This window comes from Tympanuchus pallidicinctus, unplaced genomic scaffold (genome assembly GCF_026119805.1).
Source record: "Tympanuchus pallidicinctus isolate F22 unplaced genomic scaffold, pur_lepc_1.0 scaffold4, whole genome shotgun sequence".
NCBI lineage: Eukaryota > Metazoa > Chordata > Aves > Galliformes > Phasianidae > Tympanuchus > Tympanuchus pallidicinctus.
In genome coordinates this window covers 41,889,511-41,903,076 of record NW_026294758.1, presented here as the reverse complement: position 1 = coordinate 41,903,076, position 13,566 = coordinate 41,889,511, and the positions used below count along the sequence as shown (strand labels likewise).

The 13,566-nt window shown below is 37.0% G+C and overlaps 1 protein-coding gene across 3 annotated transcripts in view; it reads right to left on the bottom strand.

Moving 5' to 3' along the window:
• BNC2 (basonuclin 2) overlaps nucleotides 1–13,566 on the bottom strand; it is a 364,120-nt gene that overhangs the window by 190,928 nt on the left and 159,626 nt on the right. The gene's annotated exons all lie outside the window — the stretch shown is intronic.

The following is a 13,566-nucleotide window of genomic DNA, read 5'->3' as shown; positions in this document are numbered from 1 at the left end:
ACAGGTCATTTTGGGAATACAGTGCACCTACAGAATAGCTCCATGGAAGTCCCTGGCACTTCAGCCATAAGCAGCAGTGAACTCAAGTGTGACTAAAGAAGTAAATACAGCTCTCTTCCCACTGTTTCCTTTTCTAGGCTGTTCTCTACCCTGCCTTCACAGATGGCCTGGAACAAGTGGACGAGGATGGAAATGGCTGCAGAAAGCTACCTGTCTGGAAATGCTGATTTGGAGACTGAGTCTCAGATTTCCTCAGAAAATGAAGAAATCAGGAAATCCATCCATACAGTAACAACAGAAGCTACATCCTAAATCTTTATTTGACAAACATAAAATATGTACCTGTTGTTGTAGCTGCGTTAAAGTTCACAGAAACATTCAGATTCTTTTTTTAAGCAGAATAATATTTTCTACTAAGATGGAAGAACACAGGAGAAAAAAGAAATAGAACTTACTCATATCTGCCAAGTATTCTCCCACCATAAGCAAACACCAAAAGTAACATGTTGATTAGCAACATTTATCATTTCCCTTAAACCTGCTCATCACAGTTTAGGTTTATTGTACTGTTTCATAAACCAAAATAAACACTGACCCTGTACTTACAGCACTGTCTTCACAGATTGTTAGCAGAGTTGCAGTGATAACTTCTATGTTGCACTATGCTTTTAGTGTACTGCAAGTTTTAATTTTTCTGCTCGGCTCCTCTGTTTCTACTGAAACAAGTTTTGAGAATAGCAGCTAAGCATATAGAAAGGGGAATGGAGGGGGATCAGCTAAAGCACATGGATGCTTAAGGAACAGCAACAAGAGATAACACGCAAAAAATTCCAGCTTTCAATAGGACTGCAGCATGCAATGACCTTTAGAAAAGCCTGATTTTTAAAAGCTCCAGTCTGCTTTTTACTAGATTTTGTAAGGAAGGAGGAATTAATAAGACAAGGTTTTGGGCCAGTGAAAAACATTTCTTTGTTTGGCTCTTAGAGCTCCCAGGCAATTTTTCTGCACAGAACCCACGCACAGAAATACATTAATCTGAGAATTAAACTGATTAGTTATCATTGTCTAGGCACTTAAATACCAGAAATAAGATCACACTGTTCCCAAACAGACTCTGTTAAAAGTGATGACAATTATAAGAAAATATGTTTTAGGTGATATTTCCTGCTATCTCTGCAGGTGCTTTACAGAGGAAATAAAAGGGAGTGGATTCTGTTATGTTCCTAAGACCGCTTGTAAAAGCATTTATTAAAGTGAGAAACTACTAATACACTTTAAACCAGGCAATCAGCACGACTAAAATGTTTGCTTAACATCTACTCTTTCTAAGCCATCCCTTAGGTGTCTTTTCCCTTCTGAAATAAACCCAAGATGCCTCTCTGACACTCAGAAGTGGAAAGTGACATGACAGAAATCAATTACAACTCTGTTAGACGTTATCCTTTTCCAGAACTCTCCACTGCACAGTCATCACCTCCTCTGCACTTCATTGCTCAACACTGTTGGGCAGGAGGGCAAGGGCTGAAGGACAATTACACCACAAATTACTCTTTAATTTGAGCTGTAGCAGACATCGCTATAAAAGCCCCCAGAACCCATACAGAACCAAGGCCCCGTAGTGACACAGTCCTGCATCCAGCTCAGAAGAGTTTTACGTTTGCCAAGCAGAAAACAGATGATTCTAAGACTTCAGGAGCACAGGCAGCCCTGCTGTGTTCAATCTTGAGTGCTCTCTTGTGTTGGGCTTGCCTTGGTCGGATTTGGTTTGTTGTTTCTTTTTAGAACACAAGGATGTTGTCACCTTTGCCATTTAAAAATGGCCAACAGAGCAACAAGCAGTAGTAGTGCAGACAGAGTTATAAGGATGGAACATATGTGAGTGGAGAGAAAGGAGAAAAGCAATTAAAAAACAAAGAGAAAGGAGAAAATGGACAGTGGGATCTGAAATACTAAGGGCACTTCTAGACATCCAGTGGCAACAGGGTAAGAAAAAATTCCCTAGGCAGTGCTAAAGCATGAAGAGGTGTCACAGACGGGGAAAACTCCTTCTTCCAGGGAGAAATAAAAGCTTCAGTATTGCTTTCAGGATACTGCTCTGCAGTCCTCTGAAAGTAAGAAACCATGAAAACATGGTTGAAAGCAGACACCTTGAGACAAAAACTACTCCAGTCCTTCTCTGCATATGGAGCAGAGTCTTTCTCCTCATGTTCCACAGCTCAGAAATACAAACATGCTCTGCAGATATGCTCACATGAAATTTCTCTTCTTCACGCAGTTAAATGTGTATTTAACTTGGGATTTACAAGGTTTATGTCTGCTTGTTTCAACCACAAAGTGCAACAGTGAAATGATTTATTTCCTAGCAATGTAAGGATTAGGATCAGATGTCATGAGGTAAACATTCATTGAAGGCAACTGGATTGTAAATGCTCATCACAGCATAATTAGTAACATTTCTTTAAACTATGGACCAGAAGAAGAGTTCAAATGAATGCTTCTACTGAATACTGTAAATATTGCTATTTGTAAACTGCCCAAGCATCACAGTAATTTGTAGGGAGGATAACGTCCCTTAGTACTGTATCTCTTAAACAAAACTGGGTGTCAGTATATAACCAGTGTTTTACAATCATTTACTCTGAATTTTCTCTTTTTTGTGATTGCATCCTCTTCACTTTCACTGAGTGTTCTGGGGACTTATTTCTGACATAAAAGTTTGTGAAAAAAACTAGTTAAATGTTAAATGGCAGCACTCTGGGAATGGGTTCCCAGAAGGAACCCTCTGCAACAGAGCATTGTAGGTCAAATATTATTAGGTCATGAGGAGATGCAATGGCATGCAGGTTGATTTTCTGAAGTTTAGCTATTTTTGGCCACATTAATGTGCCTTTTTCAGTTGAGTCTGGAAAAGTTCCCCTATTTACACAGCATAGATACACATTTTATAAAGAGCATTACTACCTTTTCAGCCAAATTAGTAATAAAGAAAGAATAAACTACGCATACAGAGTCTTGAGAAGTTTTAAATCTTTTTTTATTTTCACTCATATAGTGCCTTTCTTCCTAAAGTCATGGAGCTTTTCACAAATAACATGCATATTCATAACACTGAAATGCTGATACATCTTGTTGAGACTGTGATTTCTTTTGATGCACACAGGGATGACGTTAAATTTTAACAGAGGACTTTGACCTGTCCAAAGAGTACTATTGGATTTTCCAGGCAAGTTGAGGGAATATAGTTTCAATAAACAGGTACAAGATGATTATGAACACATACTCCGGACCTCCATATTTAGAGACAACGGAACCACCTCTGTTGCTTTGAGAGTCCTCCTTGCCATGATATCATTCATGTATGTCAGAAGACTGATGGTCAAAGAGTGGATCCTGCTGTGATTTCAAACAGCAGTCTCAGGAAGGAGTGGGATTCAAAGACAGGAGCCCGGTTTTGAGATATCGGTCTCCTTACTCAGGTGAAGATCCCATCATTTCAGCTGGGAATTTTGCCCACATAAGGTTTGTGAAGGACTTCATATTTAGTTAGATCAGAAAGCTATCCTTCCCCTTTAGGCTATGTTGTGAATGTTACAGCATATGCTGCACTGTAAACCAGAGTGAAATCTAAAATGGGCAATGGCATCAAAACTGGAATCTTAAACTCGAGACAGAGCAGACATGTATTAACTGATTATAAGAACTGAGATTTATTTGTAACATTTTTTAATGGGGCACACAGTATAACGATGGGGCTCTCTCCTTTAAAATAAGTGAAAAGTATGGATGCATACTTCAGTATACAAATCCAGGTGAAAAAAAAAAAAGCCACTACTGATTAGAGGCAGTTACTGAAAATGTTATGCTTTTCATTCAAAACGCCTCATTGTTGCAAATTCTGTAATTAAGGGTTTTCAGAGCTTTGCCTTCTAGTTTGTGTAACTGAGACTTTTTACGCTCGACCTGCAGGAACAAAATCTCCTAGAATGCTCAACTGCTTGTCTGCCTGACTTCATAGTAGAAAAATATTATTTTAAAAATTTAAGTTCTTAACTATGCTAGACACTAAGACATTCTTATGTGTTAAAAGAAAGTTTTCAGATTGTAGTCTCATTTGAAAAAATCTCTAGGACATCTTCAACTAGCAGGAAACATATAATCATTTTCTCTTATTATTGTAAAACGAATTTTAAACTCTGCCTTTAAATTTATGTTTTAAATACTGCATTGTAAGTAAATTGTTTCTAAAACAATTTTGTCGCTTTAGTAGCTCCACCAAAGTTTTCTTTAGTAATCCTTTTGATGTGATCAGAATTCGGCTCCTGTGGACTAGAAGTCAGATGCTGAGAGAGTCTCAGAAGGCTTTGAAAGCTAGTTTTACTTTATAATTCTATCTGGACAGAGAGATTTGTAACAACAAAGAATAAATAGGAAGATGTAACAAATGAATGCTGGATAATTTTTTGCAAGTTTCTATCCTCCTCTTTCAGATGCAGTTGAATACTCTTTTTTTTACTAGCATTTTTCATGCATGGAAATATGTATATGTCATGTACAGGTTTCTCACAGCTTTGCTGATAAATGGTCTTTTCCGTGCATCGTATGACTATTGCACATACTCAGAACTGTTCTGGCTATGAATAGTTTTGTTTATTTGCTTATTTTATTTATTTCTGCAGAAATTCCTGCCACCACAAAACATGCATTTTATCAAAGCAGAAATCTCTATGAACTGCAGTCAAGAGGAAGTGTTTGGTAACCATTTTTAGCAATAGTCACAAAAACTCTTTTTTTTCTATAAACTCATTCTTCCTTCCTTTTTTCTTCATTTTTTTTTAATGATTTTCCTGTATCACTGCATATTAGCAGTAATACTGAATACTCATTTAAAAAAATATATATGTCCATTTTATAATTATACACAAATTTCAAACTTCTCCATCCTCTCTTCCTTTCATCTGCTTTTATCATGTGTCAAATAGAATCTTGTGATAGTATTGCATTGCTACTCTGTTTAACATTTGTGTTTAGCATTTAAAAAGAAAGCAAAAAACTCAAAGTAAAAGAAAAAGTGAAAACCCTTAGAAACTTTTAAATTTCTAGTCTTTGATTAATCAAAGTTATATCACTTGGTCTATGAGCCTAGCAGTGTCCTCAGTTCTCTGGCAGATTATAGCTGGTAGCTCATTAGACTGTTCTTCACATTAAATTACTGAAAAGGGTGATGTATTTATAATACAGCTTGCAATGCTATAAAATGGCTCATCAATCTGTTTTATTCATGGAAAAGTCCACATAAGGCCACTAGTCTGTTACTGGCAATAAACCTTGGGTGCATTTTCAAAAGACCTGCATATTAGATAGTGATTTATAGACCCTGTCCAAGAAATCAAACATGATACTAACAAGGCAAGGCATAACTCAGTTGACACTTCAAAAAGCAATGTAAGTCCATAAGACCACATCATGTGACTATGACCTACACAAAGAGTTCTCTCACCCTTAAGAATAACATGGACTTTAGGGTACACAGTGTCCAACGCACAGCCATTTTTATATCTCTTTCATTGCTGTTCTAGACTAGTTAATACTATTATCTGCTTGTCTTATTCGCATGTTATAATATCTGAAGTATACACTGCTTGCATTGCATTGTCTACTTTACTCATCTCATGATTACCTTAAAGGAGGATTTTTTGTATCTAGGAAGCATTTACACTTATGAAAACTATACCAGGATGAAGTCTTTGTTTTGGAATAATTGAAAAAGCCAGCAGTTTGGCCTTTTTTTTTAATATAATTTTCAATCTAACAGATATGTTGAAAAATGTAATTTAAAATTATAAGCCTTTTTTTACTGAAAGAAGGTCTTTATGTTTTATGGCAAGTTATTTAACAACAGTAGTACTGAAAACGTAAGGGCAAAAGGAACAGAAAAGCTCACTGTCCAAATTAGTAATTAGTACAACACTGTCCATATTAGTACAACAAATAGAAACAAGTTAAAGATGGGAAAGCATAGATTCCTCTCAAGTATTAACCATCTTCCTGCTAGAGGGAATTTTTCTTCTGCACAAGAACTCGAGGTTTTCTTTCATGCATAAACATCCCAGGCTGGATGTGGCTCTGGGCAGCCTAGTCTAGTGGTTGGCAGCCCTGCCTATGGTCGGAGGGTTGAAACTGATTGTTCTTTGAAGTCCTTTACAACACAGGCCATTCTATGGTTCCATGATTCTACGATTTTTCAGAATGCCATGTGATGTGCTGAAGTGACAAAATCTACAGTGGAAGTAATTGGAAATAACTCAGTTTCTTCATTCCGTGAAAGATTTAATCATGATTTTAGTTGTATTTCAAATTGTTGAAAATTTCTTTGCGCTTACTGAATGAAAAAAGGGAAAGAAACTGTAAATGAGGAGAGGCAGGACTCACATACACAATCCTATCAAATCCATAAACAAACAGTATCAAAAGAGGGGAACTATTTTCTGCCCATATCATGGCTTTACTGCAGTCACTAGGTTTTGATCAACCAGTGAAATAATTCAAGTGACAGTGAGCCTCTATGTCTCTCTGAAACATGTGTGTATTTTGTACAGTACAGTAAGTATACATTTTTAGAACGAAGTGCCATATTAGCATGGTATGTTCTTTAAAAAATGTTGTCTAGAATGCACTTCTCAAAATCTACTGAGTCACTGCTGTTCAACATTATTTACGTTTTCAAAACTCACACGTTTCAGAAGTTACTTTAATGAGCAAAACCTGAAAAAAATTTGAAATGCTATTTTTACACAGAGAGCTGCTTTTCCCATTAATAACCTGCATGCTGCTTTTCAACAAGACAAAACTTCTCTGACTTGGTGATAGAGTGCTTCCATTTCATATAATATGTTTGAGTGACAACCTTTCAGTAGAAACATAGATAGAATTAGATAACTCATACTACAAAGCTAAATAAATCTCTATTACGATCTACTTCATTCCTTTGTAAATTACATATAGCAAGAAACATATTTTCAAATTCAAGTAATAATTGGCAACTAGTAATGAAAATTTGAAAGTCTTAAAGCAATCACTACAACCTCTGTCTGCTCTTTTATCCATTCATCCTTTTGGAATTTCTTATTCTTGATTACAGTAATTTTCTGCCACAAGTAAAACACAGCCACTTCCTTTCATACGTTATTCTTCCATTTCTTCTATATAGCATCTTATAAATTTTAGGTAATAAAGGAATATTGCTTGAGTTATCAGACAGTGGACCAATGGCACTGTATTTTCATAGAATCACAGAATCATAGAATGGCTTGCATTAGAGAGGGACCTTAAAGATCACTCAGTTCTGATATCCTGCCTCAGAGCACCCACTAGGTCAGGTTGCCCAGAGTCATATCCAGCGTGGCCTTGAACACTTCCATGCACAGGGAAACAACACTCAGGCAGGCATAAACTAGGAGGAACTTCAAACATGTTTGAACTGTTGATGCTCGGTGTATCCCCCAATTCATAATTCTAAAAGGTGAGAATTTTAAGACAGCATTTTAAATAAAAACAGAATGAATAATGATGATATTCAGTGTGAGTTTACTTTATAAACTTCCAGAGTGAAAAACAAGATCACTCACTGACCAAAGAAAGCATATCATCTGGTGATGTGTGCTACTAAAACACAGAGATATATTAGAATCAGGTTGAAGAAGGTAATTATAAACAGATAAAGGCTTTGCAAATCTTTTGTATCTTCACAGACACTAAACTGTGTTTGTTGTTTGCTGGAATCAAGCCTATAACTCAGGTTAACCTTTTCCATAGGAAAAGCATTCCTTGCTGTTGAGTTTTCTGCTCACCATAGAACAAGCACGAGCGTTAGGGTTGGGGACAGAAGAGGAAAGGTATTTAAAAGTTGGGAAATAATATCAGTGAAACAGTGAACACTTGTAAACACATTACATAATTATGCTGCAGTTTAATACATTGTAATGAAACAACAGAATACTTACAGCTAGTTCAAGTATTCCCAGAAATGTGGCCATGTTTTTCAATATACAGTATGCCTGGGTCTTTTTACTATACCAACACAAATAATTACAATCTTATTAAAATGTTCCTGCCTGTGGTTAGGGTACAGTGGGCTTGGTTCCTGCTCCCCCCAGCAGATCTATAGGGAAAAAAAAGCCAGTGCCTTTTCTTTGTGAGAAGTAGCGGTGCATTTTTTTCTTACATGTTTCTTTAGACAGTTCTTGAATTCTTGAACGATTAAGTAGAATTAATGTCTCTTGAATGTTGAGGCACTGGTAAAAATCGAATTCTCTGTCATAGGGAATGTGGTGCAGAACTGCTACCATGGACCTCTGGAGGGAGAGACAGGAGCTGTTTCGGCAGGCTTCGGTTTCTCTCTGTTTATGTGAAACGGACATTGGCATATCTTGCCTGGACTTTTCCTGAGGGGTTCATACGGTAGGCAGGGTGGGGAATAGTTGTCTGAGCCATACCAAGGTCAGCCTGCTAGAGCTGACAGTTTCTGTCTCTGTACAAAGAAAAGAATCAATACTTTTGGACTACGGCTGTGCCCTCAGTGTAAAACAACAAACATGCAGCGTCTGACATGTTTCTAGGTGATTTGTGGCAGAACCTCTTGTCTGATCTGTATCCAGGAGCTGCTGTGTTACTGCTCTGTGCTTTTCTTCTCTCTCTCGCCCCCCCCAGCTCTGTGATGTCTAATACTTTACTCAGGTACAGAGGCGTGTGTTCTACCCTACAGCTACTTGTCACTCAATAAATCACACCTACAAGCACAGTCTGCACATAGTGATCTGGGCTTTAACAAAGGATCAGAGGGACAAAGTGCAGGCAAGATACTGTAATTATAACAAAAATAAAACATTTAGGGGGCTGTAGCAAAGATGTGGGCTCTCAGGTGCTAATAAAATGTTATTAGAATTGCAGTTTTGCTTCCAGTCCGTGAAGTACCATTTTTAACAAATTTTCCTTGTTCATCCTTTTTTCAAGCTAAAATACAAACTTTAGGGAGATGACCTATTTTGTGAAAGAAAAATCCTATTCTACTATGAATCTCTGTCCCCTATGGTCACTGTCAATATTTTATTCTTGACTTCTCCATCTGAATTTTTTGCATCACAAGATTTATCAGAACTTAAAGTTGGATCTAAAAGAAAAAAAAAAAAAACAAACACAAAAAACAGCACTAACAAGATAGCTATTTGAACATAATTTGAAAACAGTGATTTGAACAGTCTTGAACTAACCTGGGCATATACAATATACATTTCTTTGGTCTGGCACGTATTATATAATCTATATGTAATATATGTAGCTTGCATAGAAACATCTCCACAGTGAATCTTTAAAGTACACCATGGAAATTTGCTTTGAAAAGAGTTTTACACTAGGCCAGCTCTCCCAGCTATGTTACCATCAAGCAGTTAAGCTGTTAGGCAGCTTGGAGATGATGGCAATGGACAGCATCATCCATCCCAAGCACATCAAATGCACTCATTCATGTTAACCTAGACATTTCAGTTTCAGTCAAGTCAAACACCTTGTAATGCAAGGTAACCGATTAACCACCATGGAGGATTCACACCACCCTTTTGCAACTCAGTGATGGAAAGGATTGGGTTAGGATAGCTCAGGCTTCCTTCCTATTCAGACAGTAACAGGCAGGCCAAATTTCCTCGACTATGTACTTCAACAGTAAGGGATCAATAATTGTGGTTCAACAGCATGGATCCACCAATCATCATACCAATGATTAAAACGTGTCTGTATGCACACCACTTTTCAGACTTTTCAAAGCTTCTATACTGGATTTAACGCTGGGAGATGAGGTCTGACTGGGAGGGAGCACAAGATAAGGGGACACAAAAAAGAAACACAGGTGAGGCAAAATCTCTAGCAAATAAATCTAATCTGTGCTGGTTCTGGAGAAGTGAGATCACTGCATCTGCCCTACGCATTGCTCACCTTGGCACTTTCCCACCATTTTGAACAGTGGCAAGCTTCCACACATATCTTTTTGCTGATCCTCATTAAATCAGCAAGCAAGTCACTATTCATGGAAAGAAGGAGCAGCTTTGCTTGCATATTTTAATGAACAAAGACTTGCTTAAGCACAGTCATTACAAATGAAAGACATGTTGATGAGCTTGCAAAGGGTCAGCACTTTCTGATTGGGAACAACTGACCTTCTGGCCATACCATACTTACTGATTTCTCCCACTGAGGAAAGCAAAGGCCTATCACACTTGCCTGCCCACACAGAACAAAAATGATGTCACTGTCCCAAAACACCAATATTTTCTTGAAGCACCTACTATTAGTGACCTTAAGACCACCCCTGAATAAACAGAAGGGAAAAAAAAAAATACACCACAGAAAACAACGTTAGAAACTTAACAACAGTCCTAAATCTGCTGAACATTTACTGCTGGCCTGAATAACTCCAGATGGTCCAAAGAGACTATCACTATTTGATCCTTTAACTTAATACTCAAAACCACAATTAGAACCCTGAATGTCAAAAGCTTAATGATTTGCTTACTCTTCAAAATTCTGGCTAACAGGCTACACACTATGACCCTTTCAACAACGAATCCAATTCTTTCCTCAGGCTTTGAGTCCATACACAATTGGATATGTCTACTGGGAAACAACTGCATTTGCCATATGGTTATCTGCCAAATAAACAAACAAAAGTAATCCAAAACAAGAATTCTCACATTCTTTTTTTCTAATTGTCACGAAATCCCTTGAAAGTCCTGAAATATGCTACTCTACAAAGAGCATGTTGAAGTAGTCACACAGTGTTTTACACTGGAGAGGACAGTGCTCACCAGTTGCCAAACAAAATCTAGTAAAGGACTCTTATCTCTTGAGCTCTTTAAATATCAATGCATTTTTTTGTTTTTGTTTTTCACAAAGCTAACCTGAGCCAAAACAGAAAAAACAAATTTCCCACGGTTTGTCCAAACCATTTTTTGTTTTCCTAGGAGTCAAACAAACTTACAGGTTGAAATCACCAGTTCTCTCAGACTTCAAGTCACCCAATGCTCACCAATCGAAATTCAGCTGTAAGGGGAATGTGAAGTGATGCAGGTTTGGCATCAGATATGTGCATCACAAAATGTGCAATAAACTGTGAAAGAACATTGTACAACACTTAAACTTCAAAGAGGCTTTACACTGGCTTTTCAACTCAGTGCATCACAAATGCTGAACTCACATTTCAAACAGCAGAAGACTAAACTGACACAATTTTCAGCAAACAGGCACAAGCAAATGGAGTCATATCCAACTATTTCAAACTGTATGGTGGAAAATATAGCATTCTTTAATTTGTAATGTTTTTTCATGCATGTTGTTCCACAGCATGCTCTTCTTCTATAATGAGCACCAGTGATCTGTGATAGGCAATAACCCAAAACATAAAATCATGGATTACTGTAAATCTGCTTCCAGATCAACTCTAATTGTTCTGCTCTATCTCTGATATCTAACTACAAAAAATGCAAAGACTATCAGATTTCAGTGAAAGCATCTTGGTTCCATAAGAAAGGGAAGGATTAGAAGGTATTTATGCTTAAGTCAATTGTGAATTATTCTTAATTCAACTCATCCCCATCTGCTTCAGTCCTTTTTACCATTCCAACAGCCTAAGAAAATATTTTTCCACTTAACACTACCCTCCAAATTTATATATTACTGGCATTACTGGATGACAGGCATTCTATATAACTTTAAAACTACAAGGGCTGCTCTGAAAATAACGCCTCCTATTTTATTATGTTGTTCCACAACATCAGAGGCAGATTTTGGTGATTCTGCAGTTGAGGCCAAACCTTTCCACTAATGTTACATTACATTTTGCTGCTGTGCAACAGACGGCAGCAGAGAGGCACTCTGGCACAATGGCATCTGACACAGAAGTGCATATGAAGCAAAGATGTGGAACTGAAACCTTCCATGCAGAAAAAAATGGCACCCATTGACATCCATAGATGCTCACTGAACATTAATGGAGACCTAACAGTGAAAGTGAGCACAGTGAGGTGCTAGGTGATGTGTTTCAGTATTGATGACAGCAACAGTTGGTCATCTCTTCTGGTGCATGTTTCAATGGGCATGGCATGCAGACTCTTGTTTTTCACTGGTGGAAACGCATAGCTGATGGCAGTGACTGTTGAAAAAGAGTGTTTTGTAACTGAGAGTTTGCTGTACCAAATAGTGCTATTGTGTTAATTGTATCTGTAGTAGTTTGCATGGAAGTAAACAAGAGGCACTTTCAGATAGAGGATACTTTCAGATCGACCTACTTATTTTAAAAGAACTGCTCCATAAAAGAGAGGAAGTATGCATTTAAACAAATTGCATAATGTATGGCAAGTTATAGTTCACATTTCTTTAATTGCTTTGCTATCCTTTTACAAGATCCATCATCGTTTCACAACTTTCCTACTACTGTACCCAATATGTAATTTTCATGCAGCACACTCTAACATCACGCTTTTCGCCAACTAGCTATAGGATTTATCTTGTACCTTGTTTTTGTACATCTAAGCTTCAGTTCAGCAGTTTTAAAAATATATTTAAATTTTTAAATCTAGGTAACTGCATAGATCTCAAGAATCTAAGCATTCACATTATGGATGCTTGGGTATACCAAAGACCTTAGTATCCTGGCTGAGTAATGCTTCACAAAACACAGCTATATGTTTGTATTCTTAGCTTGTGGAAAACATAATTATTATAGATTGATTGTATCATTTGGTAACCTTTTAACTGCTATGGATTTCACTTCACCTTGTAATCTACTTCAGGGATATATTATTCTGCTCTTTAGAATTAGGAGTTTCACATATCTTTTACATATTTATTTTTCTTTTATTGAATTTTCTCTGACTTGATTTTAAGACATACATTATCTCTTTATAGTGTTCTTGGACACTCATATCATGAGACATACTTTTGCTGTTGGGCTCTTATAAACACACGTTACCCTAATTTCTTCTCATTTTCAATTCTCTGCTTTCTTTCCTTCCAGTAGTTTTGGCAACCCCCTTTTTTTTTTTTTTTTTTTTTTTTTTTTTTGTACTGCTTGCTGAAAATCTCTCTCTCTCTCTCCCTCTCTCTTTCTCTCCAGCCCTCACTGATGTGGTACACTCACTGATTTGTACACCATGGCATAGGAATGTATATCTTATTATCTGTATCTCTATGTGTGTTCAGCATGAAGAGTATTGTTTAACGGATGTCAGAGAGAGAAAATAATTATATATATGACATTAACTGATTATTTGTGAGTTTATGTATGATATCGGTAGTCTTTCTGCAAAAAAAGATAGGTTAGCAAACTAGGTAATGAAATGTGACATTTTTTTATAATGTCATTGGCTCCCTACTTTTTGGGTCTTCCAAAACAAGAAGACTGCTCAAACACATTTTCAGAAGTGATTTTTCCCTAGGCCTGCTTATTTTAAAGTGAAAAGCTCCTCAGAACTGTACATTAAATATGCCAGTATTTCCTAAACCATTCATAATACACTTTTA